General features: G+C 34.8%; 1 protein-coding gene and 1 long non-coding RNA gene across 3 annotated transcripts in view; both read right to left on the reverse strand.

Moving 5' to 3' along the window:
• LOC110445918 overlaps positions 1–5634 on the reverse strand; it is a 76561-nt gene extending 70927 nt beyond the window's left edge. Inside the window, exons 1-2 of the mRNA XM_021490787.1 lie at positions 5603–5634; positions 2139–2192 (exon numbers count right to left, since the gene is read on the reverse strand). The gene's annotated coding sequence lies outside the window, so the exon portion shown is untranslated. The remainder of the gene's footprint in view (positions 1–2138; positions 2193–5602) is intronic.
• A 190-nt stretch (positions 5635–5824) lies between these two features.
• On the reverse strand, positions 5825–17983 carry LOC110445919. Of its 2 annotated transcripts, XR_002462409.1 has the most exons (6): positions 17876–17983; positions 10734–10801; positions 8845–8898; positions 8668–8685; positions 8070–8120; positions 5826–5840 (listed from the first exon to the last, which is right to left on the reverse strand). It is a non-coding gene; the product is annotated as an uncharacterized LOC110445919 (long non-coding RNA). The 2 variants fall into 2 exon arrangements; XR_002462410.1 differs by lacking the exon at positions 8070–8120 and having other exon boundaries at positions 5825–5840.
• Positions 17984–18230: the final 247 nt, after the last annotated feature.

Below are 18230 nucleotides of genomic sequence, written 5' to 3' on the forward strand. Positions count from 1 at the left end.
TTTTTCACTGGGGGGGGNGAGGGAAGATGATGACATTTTCCTGTAATTTCAAGTTAACTTGTCTCTATAGTTAAGGAATTTTTCGTGAAACTGGTGATGGGGAATAATTCTGCACACAAAATCACGTGAAAATGTTAAAGTATACGTCTCTGACCGTTATAGACTATAGACAACACCACAATAGATGAGTGGCAAAACTACATAATATTTTGTTTGTCTGTGCTCAATACATGTAAGCGTAAGTGCTACAATATTTCATATTTTGTCATGCATGTACGTATCTATCGCCTGGTTCAAGTTCAAGTTCTTTATTACTTTGAGTCGTTCGACTCACCAGTTACAAAGTAACAAAATTTGTGATATTAACTGTGCAAAATACAAAATAGCTTAACACAACATTACACACTCACAATACAATTACAAGTGCAACTATACCTATTTATAATTATTAGGTTCAATTTTCAATTTCTATTTGTCAATAAACCTTTCTTTAATTAATTAGTAAATCATGTTGTCGATAATCCCAGCCTTTGATATATACTGTCCACTGTGTAACTAGCTAAAGGCGCTAAGTAGTACTAATTGGTCAGCTGTAAAAGGTCAATTATCTTTTTGATTGAACCATGTTAGTTCATAGGTACACCAGCCCGGAATCACTTGACTGATTTTTGACACCTTTATGATTTCCACACACAGATAGGGCACTCCGTTAACAAACTTACTATAAACAGAGACGTATTGTAATATAAACGTCTCTGCTATAGACAACAAGGAATCACTCTCTATTTCTATAAAGTTATCTTCATAATGATTTGTTTTAATGATTACTGAAAGATATCATCATTTTCAATAATCTGATATGAACAGTTTGTTACGTATGAGGGGAAAGTATTCGACTTCGCTCGCTGATAACAGAACTCATGATAAATCATTTAAAAAAAAATAGATTAGTTTTAAAACAAATCATCTACGTGAGAAGGTAAATATCCTCATAAGGGACTTTCTTTTTATTATAATTAAATTAGGAATTCCAAGTTCCAAATATTAGTTTACCTTGGTTAAGGCTCTGTTGTGAAATGAAATTGTGCCTGGGGCTGTTATTTCCTGATTGAGGGACAGCCAAAGTATCTTACCTGTAGGTTTTTACCTTGAACTGATTTACCTGTATACAGCGGTACGTGATGGATAGACAATGAACTGGATTAATTGACATGGACTTAATTGACTTGAAATCACAGAATGTGACCTTGATCAGGTACAGCACATAAAATCCAATGTGACCTCAGGTGAATGGTCAATGCATTATCACTGCCTAGATTCTCAGGTATATATATATATCATATTGAACAAAATGTATCTGTCAGCGGGTAGTCATGTTGCCCTAACAACTTTTATAACGGACACTAAAATTGTTTATACCTTAAACAAGGGACAGGTCATTACCACATGCCTGTTATTTAAATTACCCCTAAAGCCTAGCTGCTGGTGTGGGGAACACACAGTGTAGGCCCATGGAAGGAGGGCTGTTACGTCCATGTATGTGTAAACCGTCATTTTTGTGGGTTTTTTTCCTTCAGACTATTATGATGGTTGGAATAATTTTCACGTAATGCGGTTTATAATGGTGATGTTTTTTTTTAATTCGTTTCGACAAATATATATTCCGTAAAATTTTCAACCGAACGTTTCACAAATGCTTTTTAAATAGAAAGATGTAGACGCAAGTGCTACGGAAACGATACGGAAGTGCTACGGAAACGCTACGCAAGTGCTACGGAAATGCTACGGTAATGGTACGGAAGTGCTACGGAAATGCTACGGTAATGGTACGGAAGTGCTACGGAAATGCTACGCAAGTGATACGCAAGTGCTACACAAGTGCTACGCAAACGGAACGGAAATGCTAAGTAAAAGTAAAAAATAAAAATAAAAGTAACGACAAAAAAACGACAAGACACCGCTCACTTACGTTGGTAACGATAGAATAGTCGAAGTAAATTAGCATATATAGACACTTTATCTGTACAATCAGCTAAATTTACAGGAACCAACTAACAATGTGTTTTAAGTTGTTAAAACTAGCAAATTAAAATGAGGATATAATGATTATTTTGTTATATCATACTAAAAATACTTACGATTCTTTATTGGTTCTTTGTTTACAGCCACCGAATCAGCAAGTCGGTCTGTTCCTGTAAATGATAATATAAGTTGATAAGCTACCTAGCAAAACGAGATTTTAGTAACCGCACTTAATTTTAGCGCATATTCGTTTATTGACAAATTAGCGTTCTGTTGAATTTACGCTTAGACAATGTATGCAATGAATGACAATTTACAGAAGATTCGGTTGATGCTGTCTTAATTTATTACCATAATTAAGGTGGAAAAAACCTGCGAAATGTTATTTGAGATCATTTTCATTGTTTACGTTAGCAGAGTCAAATGCTCTCACAACTGAAAGTTTTAAATGCATATAGGTAGGGGAATGGTAAAATAAATGTTTTAGGCACATTAGATACACTGAAGATATGTTAATCACACATTATTCAAGTAATACAGTTATTCAATAAACACTAAAAAAAACATTTCGCGTTATTGTGAAAACCTATTGCAAATATACGTGAGGAAAAATCTGCATAACTGAATTCCACTTGTGAAAACTTTTATTATGTTGATATCTACTGTTAGAAGTCAGTATTATATCTTGTTGTGTAAAGACAACACGTTGGCGATAGATCAAGAAGTGAATCTGAATTATTTGTCAAGGTCTTTGCTTCTTGGTGGGATTGCTCCTTGATCATTTGAACTCATAGGAGAGCAAAACAGTTATACCAAGACAATTGTCGTATTCAGCATACCAAAACTCTTATTGTAAGCACTGAACACGAACAAAAGAATATTTCCAAGTTGAAATTCTGTTGTTTTCATTCTCATTATCGTTAATTCTAATGTTTGTTGTGTATCACAAAGTATACTTCAAAATAGTAAACGGTCATGTATTGCTGTCGCCGTGTGTGTTATTGGTTTTGGTTTCATAAAAAAAAGGTGATCCATTAATATTAATGTAAAAAACTTGACGGTTTTCCCTGACAGTCTCGTTAAAATACAGCTAGCGTATTCACTAGTGACGTAAGTGTACCCTCTCCCCTTCCTTCTGATGTTTCTTAACTTACTTTTACGTTTCATTTTACTTTACCATGAGCATGCTTTTCTTTGTGCAATGTAGATTTCGTCATTCCTTTGACACCAATTGTGCTAAACACATAAAGAGTCGCAAGTCTATTATTATAAATCTAATTGATATTTTGACTTGTGTTTATATTACAAGAGATCCCATAGGGATCTTGGCGCCAACCATTGTACCATCTTCATTAGTTCTTTGTCAGTTCGATCTTTCATTCTTTCCTCTTATCTGTTTGATCGAGTCATGTTAACAGTAAATGCACCCTTAGGTCACTTTTGATCTAAAGCTAATACTGATGTGTATGAAAGCCAACCTTCAAAGTGAGTTTGTCATTTCACATATTTACTAGTACAATATTTAATGTGAAAGAAATATAATGGATTATTGCAATATGAGAAAGATCTGTTTAGTTCTTCCTTTAGCCATTTTGTGTTTATGATCAGTCTCAAAATATAACATGGAAAACGGGGGATCAAAGGCAACCTACATATCAAATGTGAGAAAGATGCCTCAAGTTATTCCTGAGAAATAGTACTAACAAACCTTCAATGTCAAAAATCGAAGATGGCTATCGGTAGGCAATTTTGTTTAACTGATCAGTTTCAAAAGTAAACATGAATAATAAAGGGAACCTGCATTGGCTGGCCCAAAAACAAATTTTGGGGCGAGTAAAGAATTTGAAGCACTGGCCCAAATGACATATCGGTGGCCCAAATCATTTTGGCAAGAAATATTTCCACAGCACTTAACACAATGCTTCCACACATTTTGATTACATTTAACATGACAATGTTTGTTATATGTAAAACAGAATTAAACATTATATTTTTAATTATCTAACCCTAGTTAAAACCTGACATGATCCACTCCATACAGGTCTTCCCAAAAAGAAATACACAAAACGTGCACTTCAAAGAAGACACCCTGGTAGTATTTATATAGAAAATCTGAAAAAAAACCCACTACATTTTCTAAATCACGGACAGTGCGATTCAAATCGAAGTAATGACAACTGAAAAATGTACTGCCCCCCCCCCCCCCCCCCCCCCAGTTAATGTGGAAGGGACTATAATTTCTTTTATTTTTAATTTTTTTCAACAGCCTTAACTATTTTTATTGGGCCAGTGACTACTTCACTTTTGACAACTTTTGGTCGCCCGAGCAAGACTTTTAACACCAAGAGATAGACCGTCCATTTCAGGCACTGCTGCACAACAAGGGAACAAAGGGAACCTACATATAAATTTGAAAACGATCCCTCCCTTACTTCCCGAGAAATAGCGATAACAAACTTTTACTATCAAAATCCAAGATGGCTGCCTGTCGGCCATGTTGTAATCCGGTCAGTCTCAAAAGTTGCCCTGCACAGCTAGAGACCAAGGGAAAGCTACAAATACAATTTGAGAAAGATCCCTCTGGTACTTCTTGAGAAATACCGATAACAAGAATTGTTTAAGGACAGACGACGGACGGTGGACCACGGACCACGGACGCAGGGTTATTTGAACATGATGGTGGGCTAAAAGTAAACTTCATTGTCAGGAGAGATATGTACAACATTATTGTGGGAGGCTTGGCACTAATGTGTTCCAGGAAATCATTTAAATAATGAAGTGTGTTTTGGTTACCTGTCTCCTTTATTATCAGATAAATTCAAAAAGGTGGACCGTTTTTTAAACATGGCACAACTTATAGATGCCTTTATATTTGTCAAAGTTATAATAGCCATCCAATGATATGCATTATAGATACAAATCACAGCAAGGAAATATAGGTAGTAATCAAAAGGCTGATTTTTAATCAGATTTTGCAAGCATTTTGTAAGTCCTTTTGATGTCCTCCACACGGAGGCATACTGGCATATTTCCAGGAGGAAAGCGTCCCGGTCTCCGAGGTGAGACGGACGTTGACCAGAAAGGACAAAGACACCATACGATCAACCACCTTCATCATCACATTTTTATCACCAACACTACACCAAACTCTAACAATCGGACCCCAGAAGTACAACTTTTCCGTCTACATCCCAAATCCAATGCGATGCCGAAACTGTCAGAAGTACGGTCATCACGAAAAGCAATGAAGACAGAAAACGGTCTGCCAGTATTGTGGCCATGAGGGTCACACCGCAGAAAGTGACTGTGACATCACCAACACACGCATACAATACACGCATGCACCTTGCAAACAGGGGAGGCCGTCCTTAAATGACCATAGCTGTTGATACGACGTTAAACAATATTAAACCAAACTAAACCAAACCTGAGGGGGAATCGGACTGTATGTAGATATAGAGTTTAACATATCATACTATCTGTGTCGTATTCCTCCTGAATGTCGTGTCTCACACATTAATATATTTGTTGATTTATCAGTGAGAGTTGTTAGTGTAGGACACTACTGTTTTTAGCTCACCTGGCCCGGAGAGCTTATTGCGTGATGCGGCATCCGTCGTCCGTCCGTCGTCCGTCGTCCGACCCAGAGTACTGACATTGGGCCTGTAGCATGCTGGAATAAAGGGCCACCAAGTTTGTACAAATCAATGACCTTGACTAACTTTCAAGGTGACAGGGGTCAAATGTCTTAAAATCTTCAAACGACCTCTCCTCAATAACCAAAAGGCCAAGGGTACTGATATTGGGCCTGTAGCATGCTGGGATGAAGGGATACCAAGTGTGTTCAAAAATAATGACTTTGACCTATGTTCAACCTAATGTTCTTGTTCGACATTCATGGTCACAGGCGTCATATGTTTAAATCTGTTAAAAGGTTCTTATGAATCAATCACTGATATGCTGCCTGGCGCTGTATTTTAGTCGACTTTTAAGATCACAAGTGTGAAAACTTATACCAGGTGAGCGATGCAGGTCCATTGGGCCTCTTGTTTTATAAAGTTCTTCTGCATTAGGCGTTATATTTCGAACTTTCTTTATTATGGGTTCATGGCTAACCTTGACGTGGTATTCATGACGACTGGCGTGTTGTTGTTTGGTCAACTGTTTATGATAATCGGAAAATCATAATCAAAGAGATTTTACTCAAAAAGAGGTGTTGGTTTTTAATCTTTAATGGCGCCAATCCTCCAGAGAGGCTAAACAATCTTTGGTTGCAGTAGCACACAATATCATGTAACGAAATATTAGTAGAAATCTTCCTGAGAAGAACCATGCCTGTGAACAGCAGGAAAACGAAAGTTCGCAAGGGCGATAACTCTAAGCGTACTGCGATTATAGAGGTCCCGCGTAACGAAGACCAGAACATCCCTCGAGTTGTGCACAAATATACAGCACAGTGCACTGATAGAAAAACGTAATAGTAAATAGCAAGGCACAGCAACATATAACCCTATAGTATCTATCTTTTTTGGGACAAACCTTGATATTTGTAAATGATGGTAGAGGCGGGGAAAGAAATGGGCATGTTATACGCCCCGCCTCAGCTTTGTTTTTTTATTTCTGAGTATTTCATGAGCCAGCTTTGTGCTAGATAAATTATCAGCATAACGAGTTCAGCTATGACCTATCAATTGAATTAAAAAAACTAATTTTAATCAATTATTATTACATTACCTTATTTATTTTAATGTATAGTCCTGTAAAGAAACTTCTGAATTGTTTTGAATTTTTGGAGTTAACGCTGCTCAGATACTGGGGAGTTACTTGAATAGGTGAATTGTACAACAGCCGTATTTCAGTATCGATAATGCCAAAGGACTAGTTGGGATTTATGGCCTTTCTTAACCGATATTGCTCATCATACTGAAATCACTCTCAATACGAGAGGCTGACAAATGGATGTAATGTCTACCTTTGAGAAACTCTTAATTTTGTTATCGGAAATTTTCTCAACAAAACATTGGCATATATAAGAAAGACTGAAGTCGAACGTGTGAATTCTTGCGATTTGTTTAGTCAAATGCGTGGATTGTTTAATAATACATTTTCTGTCTCTAATAGAAAGTTATTAGGCCACCTCACAGCCAGTCTCCATGGCCCGCAACAATTCTAATAGCACCCCAAATATTTCTGTAGTTTAAATAGTGCACAAAGAATAAAAGTTTCAATGTAATTGGAATTCATTTGATTGTAATCTTGATTAAAAAATTTCTTTCAAATAATTTGTTATTCGTTTATTCACATAAATAAATCAACAATAATGTCCTATTGTATATAGTCCCCTTCAAAGTCGGAACCATATGAATTTTGACAAGACCAAGGAAGCTTATAATAGAAAGGTTGAAAAATGTCCAGATTTATAAAAACAAAAAAACTCTGTATGCTCTGCCTGGCTTGAAACACTCTATGGTTCATTTCTAAAATATCAAATTAGATATAGAAGACCATAGATGTTTTTGTTATTAATAGTACTGCAATTATATTTGATCCTTATCGAAATCACATTACGCATACAGCTGTGTACCTGTGTAATTCTTGCAGGATTAGCAACTGTTTGGAATGATTAAAAAAATAAATAAATATTGGTCATTGATTCCCTCTAATCATACACTTTACTTTCTTTGTATCCCGACGGAGCTGGAATCAGTTATTAACAATAATAAAGATGATAGATGAGTGTGTTTATCTCTTGGCAATATATACACATTATTTCAATGATGTTGCCTGCTTTTTGAAGATTTCCCGCTCTGAACATACAACAGTTTATTATTGTAAACTTTGCACACACTCATATATTCAAAAGATAATAACCACAACGTGAATATTACGACTACTGTACATATCATAATCGTTTATCGTCCAGAGACATTTCTGTACAATGAACACATTATCTAACTGGCAAATGAATGATCATTTTTAGTGTTGGCAAATTATTTACTACAATAACATAGACCATACCATATAATATAAGATTACAGGGTACTTACCACGACGGGAGAAATGTTGCGCCTTAAAACAAATGCAACTCTTGTCTTCCTCTGAATATTTAAATACAAATAAAGCCATATACAAAAACACTTCGGCAAATGTGGTAGAAAGAAGTGGCCTATAAAGTTACCCTTTTTGTTAAACTTGGAATATTCATGAATACCTTTATTGCTTTTTTCGTTCCACTCCCTAAAATTGATTAACTTATCAATTAGATATTCTTTTCAACATGTAATGGAAGTTCAAACTGGCTTGTGAATGGCAAATTGTTTGCGACTGCATGACAAAAACAAAACGAAGTTCTTTACTTTGAAGATTTAGTATAGCGCTGTTTTCCATGTAATTTCAATTACCATTGGCTGGGAATAGGATATATTCAGAATGAGGATACGCTTGAAATTTACTCCACATTCACATAAAGTGGTACAGTTACCTTACATATAATCCTTATACAATACCATCTAATGTATCATGTAGTCAAGTGATCCAGCAAATTGCAGAACTAACCCATGTTGCTAGAAATAACGTAATGCAACACTCTATCAATCATTGAAACTCTCAAAAGTATAAACAACAACGTTATTATGTATGACTTACCTCCGTCTGGGTTCGTACCTGTGAAAACAAAAAAATATGATTGTTTTAACACAAATATGTATATATAAATCAGTTTCAATCTAACAGAATCAAAGAAAATTGTTTTGCTAGTTGTTGAAACAACCCACATTAGAATAAGCTAGTTTATGATCATATATGCGACTCAAATATACTTACGGTTCTCTATTGGTTCCTTTCCTAAAGCCACCAAATCAGTCGGTCCGTCTGTTTCTGTAAATAAAAATATCCTTTTTAAGCTACCTAGCATAACATAGATTATTTAAGTAAACTCATTTTTTAGCTAGCGCTTTGTTGAATTGGCGCATCAACAATGTATATAATAGATGACAATTTGCATAAGCTTCGATTGGTATTGCCATAGTTTAATGCAGTAATTTAAGCACAACTTCCTCATTTGAATCCGAGATAATGGTCTCTGAAAATAGTTTCATTGTTTAAGTTAGCAAAGTGAAATGCTCTCACAACTGAAAGTTTAAAATGAATATAGGTAGGGGAATGGTAAAATAAATGTGTTAGGCACATTAGATACACTGAAGATATGTTAATCACACATTATTCAAGTTATACAGTTATTCAATTAACATTAGAAAAAACATTAAACTTTTCGCGTTATTATAAAAAAACCTATTGCAAATGTATGTGACAAAAAAAATGTGCATATAACTGAATTCCTCTATGAAACGTTTATTATGTGGATTTTACTGTTATTAGTCAGTAGCATGTCTGTTAACAAGTCCATGTATAGAGGGACATCGTTATTATAGTTGACAGTTACTATTGAATGGCATTTTTTTTTACATACTTGTCAAACAGGTCAACACTAGACCATCCAATATAGTTATGTTGTAAATAACGACTATGGTTAGCGGCTGATATAGACAAGTATATAGTGCCTTGATATCAATTTCAGGTAGGTATATGCGGTCAACACCATCTTGTTGTACAAAGACAACACTATGTCAATAAATCCTGAAGTGCATTACGTCTTGTCTCCATTGCTTTGTGATCAATTAAATACATAGGAAAGCACTATCAGTTTAACTTAGATAGGTGATCGATTCTTGCATATCAAAAGGCATTGAAAACAAACTCAACAAATATGTATTTCAAAGCTGGAATTACGTTTTTCATTCTTGTAATCTTAAATGCTGATGTGTGTGGTGTTTTTCAATGTATACTACAAAAATAGTCAACAGCCATGTATTTCTGACGCCGTGTGTGTTATTGTTATTTTCTTACGAAGGTGATCCATTAATAGTAATGTAATAAAACTTAAAGATTGTTCACAGATTGAAATACTGCCAGCTTGTTGTTTACAAGTGACGTAATTAATATGAGTGCATCGGAATGTATGCCCCCCTCCCCCGATGTTAAAAATGACAACCAATTTTATTTTAACGTTTATTTTGAATTTTTTGATATATATTTTTTCACTAATCTTACCCAAACACGCACCAAACATATGCTCCGTTTTCTAAGTTAATGAACATTTCGTCATTTTTCAACACAATTGTGCAAAAAATAACAACCTGTGTTTATATTAAAATATTGTCAGGATTTGTTGGAACACTTCAGAACAGATGTATTATTTGCGATATGAATGTCAAATTTTGCTAGAATTAACTCTTGATAAAGCATCAAGATGTATATATGCTTTAGCTTAAACCTCAATGAATTTCGCTGATATGTATTCCTAAAAAAGTTGAATGTAATTTGACAGAATACGTCATCAACTTTTGGTTTTTACGACATAACAACAGACAGGTCAGGAAGACGTCTACAATCACTATAATACTTTACTGCGACCATGCTGTTCCAGGAAAATCCCAAAAAACTTTATTTAGAATAATCATTTCTTAATTATGTGTCTTTGTTTTTAAATTTGATACCTAATCGTATTTACTGTCTCATAACATTCGTCAACTTGAAATACATTTTTAAATCGGATTTTTGTTTTTGTTTTTTGTTTTTTGTTTGTTTGTGGTTTAACATTGTTTTTCGAATTTTTTGAACAAGTAAGAACCATTACACTTAACCATACTTACGTTTTCTGTTCTGATCCATGATGAAGACAGCGATTTAAGTATTCATTTCAACACTTGTTGCAGTTTATCTGTAAAACAGAAGAATACTTAAACCATATAAATGTAGGCAAAGCTTGCATTATTAAGATGTTTTTTATCTACATCTTCAACAATACTTCAACCGGGGGTTATATTAAAGTTATAATTTCAAAACTGTTGAGACCCGTTCGGAATAATATTTGTTAGTTTGGTATGAATAATGATCGTCTGTTTCCTTTGTTAAGCAATGATTGTAAATGACCAATGTATTGACTTTAAACCGCTGAAAACAACTCTGGTGTGCCGAATCAAAACGGACAGCTGTCAAAATTTCTATAAATAGCACTCCAATACTGCAGACAGCCAGGGAGACGGGAACACGTTCACTTAATGGTTGTCATAAGTGAAACGTTCAATGTAAATATAACCCTATGAAAGAAAAAAATATTTTGTCGTTGACAACATCATTGAGTTGTTTGAATGTACACTCAGTATCACTATCTTCTCTTTCCAGGTCTCACAATTTACCAGCAAGCAAGTTTGGGGCAGCAATGTAGAGCCGGGTATCTTGTATCTTTATTGAGCATCTTGCGCAGAGAGCCATCAGAACAGCTCCGATGGAGTGTCGTCTTAAACTATAGTAATACTCTGTTGACGTTATCTTGGAAGTATTAAAGAACGATGTAAACAACCTATCAACATATCAACTCACCTACAATCGTTGAATGTAACAGGCTCCATACAAATTACATCAAAAGAGGAAGCAGACAGAAAGCATCCTTTCTTGGATACCCTTATCGTAAATAGAACTGACAGTTCCATCAAATTGCTGGTTTACGGAACAAAACCAGAACCTCAACTTTAATTCATTGCATCATACGTTCGGGGTAGTTCGTACTCTCCTTAAAAAATGCATAAACGTCGTGACTGGACAGGAAGACATGTACATTGGCCAGGTCATATTCCACACATAAAAGAGGTGTCTTAACCGCTTTCAATTGTGATACTCAAACATCACATCACATGCGTCCACACAACACCATCAAGCAACTATCAGTACATCCGAAAGACAAATGGTCGAAGGAAGACAAAAGAGGGCTGGTTTACCAAAATCCATGTAACAGTTGCAACGTTAAAAACATCGGGGAAACTGGCCAGGAATTTAGAACACGCCTAAAAAACATCAGAATGACGTTGAAGCCATGAAGCAGCAAGTCAACAACACCATACACCAGCTATTTCAGACCATGCTAACACACATAGCCACATCACAAACTTGAATAACTCGACAGTTCTAGAAAGGGACGCCAACTGGAAGTTCGAGTAATTCAAAATGCTCATCTGGGTAAGGAAGGAGAGAGGAATCGATGAGCAGAGACGAAGGAGCCATCAGCTGAATCGTTTTTATGACCCCACTTTATCATCAACTAAGGACCGGAATGTGTAAACATGTTACCCGCCCCACTAAATGCTTGCAGTATCATAGTGTTATTTAGCGAAATAGCTCTTTGAATTTTGACAGCTGTTTTTATTGATTCGGCACAATGTGACTTAGTGAGTTGTATTCAGCGGTTTAAAGTCGAGACAAAGGTCATTTAAACTCTTTACTTGACGAAGGAAACAGTCGTTCTTGAAAAAAAATGTATGTAGTTAAAACCTGAGAAACACACATGGACGATTTCACAGCATAACACACTGTTACTAAGGAAATTCTAGGTGAGTGTTGTAATTGTTTCAAAAATAATAATTTGATAAACATAACAACAAACTCTTCAGTCGATTAATTCTTAGTTTTATCGAAATATTGCCGGTAATGTCTTGGTTTATATAATTAAAATTTCATATTCAAAACATGCTCTTGATATTGTTGTACATGTAAAAATAGATATCTACACAGATGGGGGTTGCTTTTCGCCATCTATTTACATCGTTGACCCTATGAGCTTGCTGAAAGCAGGCGGAACATAATTAAAGTCCTGGTTGTCATATATTTTGTCAATAGTAACGACCTATCCAAAGATCAAAATTGATATAGGTCCAACAAATGCCAATGGTGAATTATATCATTGATCTCAATCAATGAGGCAAACCTTTGATTTACTCTAAAGCTGATATTGTATCAAAGCTCAATATACTGTCAACCATAGATCATATATCTTTCTATCAAATGATATTGATCAATATGAAATAATTTCATTTGCACGTGTTATCCCGCGAAAAATTAACTACATGACTTTGTGTAGTTGGGATATGGGACAGAGAAGTAAAGTAAGCCTGCTAGACGTTTTAACATTTTAGTTCCTTAGTTAAAAAGTAAAGTTAAGTGGCATTGAATGAGTAATAATGAAAATATCTGCTGTAACACTCTAACACAATAGTATATTTATGGTGCCCCACATAATACCCTTTGATGTTGCTTTGTGTGTGACATGTGAACATGAATAATTTGTCGAATAAATTAAAATTCATTATCAGAGAGACCTATGATCTTAGGTGACAATCTTATTACCCATAAATATATATATATACTTCTGTAGTATTGGGCATAGCTTATAAGCTCTGTTTCTTGTTAAGTTTTACAAACTAGGAGCATATGTCATAATGTCATCGGCATCTTATTTTCGTTCAATGATTTATCATATTTTTTTCCCTAAGTAAGAACAAATTATAACCAATCCAGATGGTCACTGGACAAATTATATCATACTAACAGTTTAACCTTAGTATATATATATAATTCCCTAAACCCTTTCACTATCTTCCATTCCTGCAAACCTGCTATATCTCAGAGACGTCATTCATGAACTTTAAAATGATCCTTGGATCATACAATAATAGGTAAGTTCTCGACAATTCGTTCTGCGTTCTCTCACGTTCATTATGTATGAAGTCATCAAAATGGGTCGCTTTAACGATGTCAACCATACGTATGTGATGCAGTCATTTCATATAAACAGAAAATGTATAGCTTTAAAAAAAATACCAACAACTTTAAGGCAGCGCGATAATTTACGGAAGAAAATGACAGTTCGATGTTGCGTAGCCATTTTCACGTTCTAATAACGTATCAATATTGTAACAAAATAGGCCGATAATTAGACAATTAATGCGTTTTATAGTATAAAAGGAGCAATACGATTGAAAAGTGAATTACTAAATTATTTGCAATGGAACTATTTTTTTAAATATTATAGTAAAATTACTAGTAATCAAGAAAAGACGTTAAAAAGTGTTTGTTGGACTTCGGGGATAACATAAATCCCGAATCATTAATTTTAATGGATATATAGTTCGAATACCCATTGCGTTTTTACTCTCTAAACACTGTTTTCTTTTTTCTGTCTTTTCAAAAATGTCCTGCAGGATCCATTGTTTCCAAGACATTATCAAACGAGACTGTTAATATGTTAGTGAAAAACCGAATTATGTTAAAGCTTACTGTGGTACGGGCTGTTTAGGTATGAATTGACCTATTACGATATATGTCAATTCATACCTAAAAGGCTGCAGTCTTCGTCCTGACGGCGCACTATATATGTTAAAATAACATTAATAAGTGCTATTTAGTCAAACTTTAAAGCGATTCACACTTGTTCTAGTACGACTACAGAGCATACTACCGAACAGTGTACACAAAGGTACATATACATATACACTTAAAGGGTCGATACACAACTTCGTGTATTGAAAATATGTTTTGTGTAAGAATGATCGCATTGAGCCTTCAAATGCTTATATACATGTAGTTAAAAACTAGGCTAATAATGCATCGCACTGCATTGGCAAAATCATAGGAAGACTGACAATGCTTGTAATTTAGAGCGCTCTTCCACTCATTGCGATGGTACTTCAGTGTTAACACAAAATCAAATAAATACTTGAAAGAGATGTGCGCATGTCAACGTTCTTGAAACACACATGTTCAAGGATCACTGCACTTTTTCAGACAAAATACATGATATTAATTACGTGAATCAGCCTGTATAGTAAGGCCGCACACATTGAACGGCAATGGCATCATATATGTAAAGGAACCTTATATAATGAAGCAATGGTATTAATTCGATCATAAATATATCAATTTCTAAAGCGAGTAAAATCATTGTTTTAGTAGACAAAACGTTAGCGAAAATTCCTCTTTATTGTTCATAAATATAGTAACTCTCCCGTCATTGAATTTACTTTTACTCCCAGTTCATCGTTGTTGATTTCGTCATTAAGTATATTGTGCCCACTGCCGAACAATGTGCACGTGAACAATGTTTTTATCGACTCATTATTCGTTTGTATTGTAAAGCAATGTGTTCGTATGAAGAAGTATTTTACTTTCGTAATAAATACAAACATTTACCGAATTGAGTGTTTATAACTTTGTGTGGTATTTTTGAGTGATCGGATTTAGCTATCTACTGAATATATATAATTTGAAAACTAAGCATACAATGCCAAGTACTGTATGAGAATAAAACTTACAATGCTTTCATCAGGGTGCCCCATACTTACCATCTCGTTTTCGGAACATACATGTCGCTAACAGCAGTTTAGAATACTTTTATAATTTTCATTTCTAATTCAAAACGTCTCAGAATTGCTTATGATTTCTACACAATTGACAATCAGTCTGATTCACCCATGCAAACAGACGACAGTTACTGCGGCAAATATGTTTGTGGTATGTGACCTGCTTCTATTCTAATTTTACTCGGACAGTTTAGTTTACTCATATAGTTCATAGCAGCAAGTTTGGGTAAACGATATTTTACCAACAACTTTGATTTTGGATTTTCTTTGAAAACAAGTCCACCTGTTGCCTATATTTTGTTCCTGAACAGTTATTTTAATTCAATATGAATACATATATTTTTTTAAACTTTACTATTCAGGGTGAACTCCAAATGTAAATGCAAATTCAACTGAAGGGCATGTCGGTTGTTTACTCTTGAAATTTTCCAGGTACATTGGGTGCCAGACAGATCCTTTTGATTGAGTTTAATTAAGATTGATATTGGCGCTCACTCACAGACAGGACAATGGGGATAAAATTTGAACATAATCATTTTTGATAAATATCGAGAGTAAAGCCCTAATGGCTGGATAATCCGTGTCCATGCCATTTCGTGAAAGTTTTTACGTAAATGTGTTTCCACAGAGGTCAATAACGTTTCTCTGTGCTACTTTACTTTTCCATCAGGAAAGTGGAGTAAGAAACTTATTCGTTTTTCCGACCAACGAATAATTGTGCAACTTTGCCTGTAACAGGTTGTGTCTATGGGTGTGTTCCCAAGTTTTGTGTATAGAGGGTGCGTTTGTGTATGTGTGTAACACGTTGAATATTGTATCTATACAAAACACTGATAAGAAACAGTAAAAACAATCGTAACTGTCATATGCTGATATCCCGTGAGGACAAGCCGTTTGTTGTTAGAATTCCCCACGAAAGCTTTGCCATAATTCGACTACGATCGAAAACATTTACCTTCCTTGTGTATAAACACGGGGTATTTATGCCACATGCTATCCTATCTGTTTTGACATGTCTTCGTGCATAAAGACACAACTAATCTATGTAATCATATGACCAAACGAAGTACTTGATTATATCTACATTGAGTATGTACGTTAATTATTCGCAGATTTGTGTTTGTTCATATACTACGTTTTTAACTTGATTCCTGGACTGTTTGCTTCGCACTGCATTGGCAAAATCATAGGATAACTGACAATGCTTATTATTAAGGCGCTCTTAAACTCTTAACCTTGGAACTAGTTTAGTATATCAGTAATTTTGTTAGTTGTACGAAAATCACATCGCTGATCTTAGACATTGACATGCAGGTTAAAAATATAACTAATTGTTAGAGCTTAAGTAGTGTTCAGTAAGTATGTATCGCAAGGCCGCATACTTTATCCTGATAAGGCACCATTTATATAAAGGAACAAAGAATAGTGCTATTGTATTCGAGTCGAGTCATTGCTAATTACGTCTATTGTTCACACTGCCGAACAATGCGCACGTATGTACACATAAACTGTCTATACATGTACAATTTTATAATCGACTCATCCTACATAACCATGTGTATTGGAAATTTATTTGTACGTCAGAGTGATTGGATTTAACCTTCAACTGAATATATAATTAAAAACTAAGTTGACAATGCATCGCACTGCATTGGCAAAATCATAGGATAACTGACAATGCTTATTATTAAGGCCCTCCTAAACTCTTAACCTTGTTACTAGTTTAGTATATCAGTATTTTTTCTAGCAGTAAGAAAACCACATAGCTGATCTTAAAGAGTATTAGTTAAACGTCAGTGATAACATAAATTCAAAATAAAAACTTTAACTAGAAGCATATGAAATCAGATGACGTGCTCACCATCGCTCTTGAAGCACACATGTGCAACGATCACTCCTGTTTTGCTTACAAAACACTAGCGAACATTCTCTGTAGTGTTCATAAATATAGTATCTCTCCCGTCATTGTATTTACTTTTACTCCCAGGACACCTTTGTTGATTTCGTCACGTTAGATTTATTTTTCATAAAAGTCCCTCTGAGTTTCGTTACAGAAGTGATTTAACAAAGACAATAATATGCAGGTAAAAAATTGTGTTCGTATGAAGAAGTATGATTTTTGTATTAAATACAAAGATTTGCCGAATTGAGAGTTTATAACTTGTTGTGGTCTTTCTAAGTGATCGGATCTATCCATCTACTAAATATATATAGTTTAAAAACGAAGCATACTACCCCAGTACTGTATCAGAATAATGAAAGTAAAACTGACAATGCTTTGCATAGGGCTCCACATACATACCATCTCGTTTAATGAACAGACATGTCAATAGTTGCAGTTAAGAAAACTTTTATAATTTTCATTTCTTATTCGTAACAACTCAGAATTGCCTATGATTCCTAGATAATTGACAGTCAAGGACTGTTTCCAATATACAAGCAGGCGACAGTAACAGCGTCAGACATATTTTTGTTAGGGGTTGTGTATATGGGTGTGTTCCCGAGTTTTGTGTGTAGAGTGTGTGTTTACGTATGTAAGTAACACGTTGAATATTGTATCTATACAAAAAATTCGTGAGAAACAGTAAAAACAATAAAATTACCGTCAGATGCTGATATTCCGTGAGGAAAGGCCATTTGTTGTTAGAATTCCTTAACAGCTTCGCCACATTTCGACTACGATCGAGAATATTTACCTTCCTTGTGTATAAACCCGGGTTATTTATGTCACATGCTATCCTACCTGTTTTGACATGCCTTGGTGAATAAATATATATATAGACACATGACAAAACGAAAGTACATTGAGTATGTACAATAATTAATCGCATATTATATTTTGTTAATGTAAAATAATATATCTGTTTAATTTGATTCCTGTACTGTTTGTAATGCTTACAGCACGCAGAGACAAATAAACACAGCTCCGTTATATGTACAGAGAGACAAAATATCGCA

Source organism: Mizuhopecten yessoensis, unplaced genomic scaffold (assembly GCF_002113885.1).
Source record: "Mizuhopecten yessoensis strain PY_sf001 unplaced genomic scaffold, ASM211388v2 scaffold2411, whole genome shotgun sequence".
Classification (NCBI taxonomy): domain Eukaryota; kingdom Metazoa; phylum Mollusca; class Bivalvia; order Pectinida; family Pectinidae; genus Mizuhopecten; species Mizuhopecten yessoensis.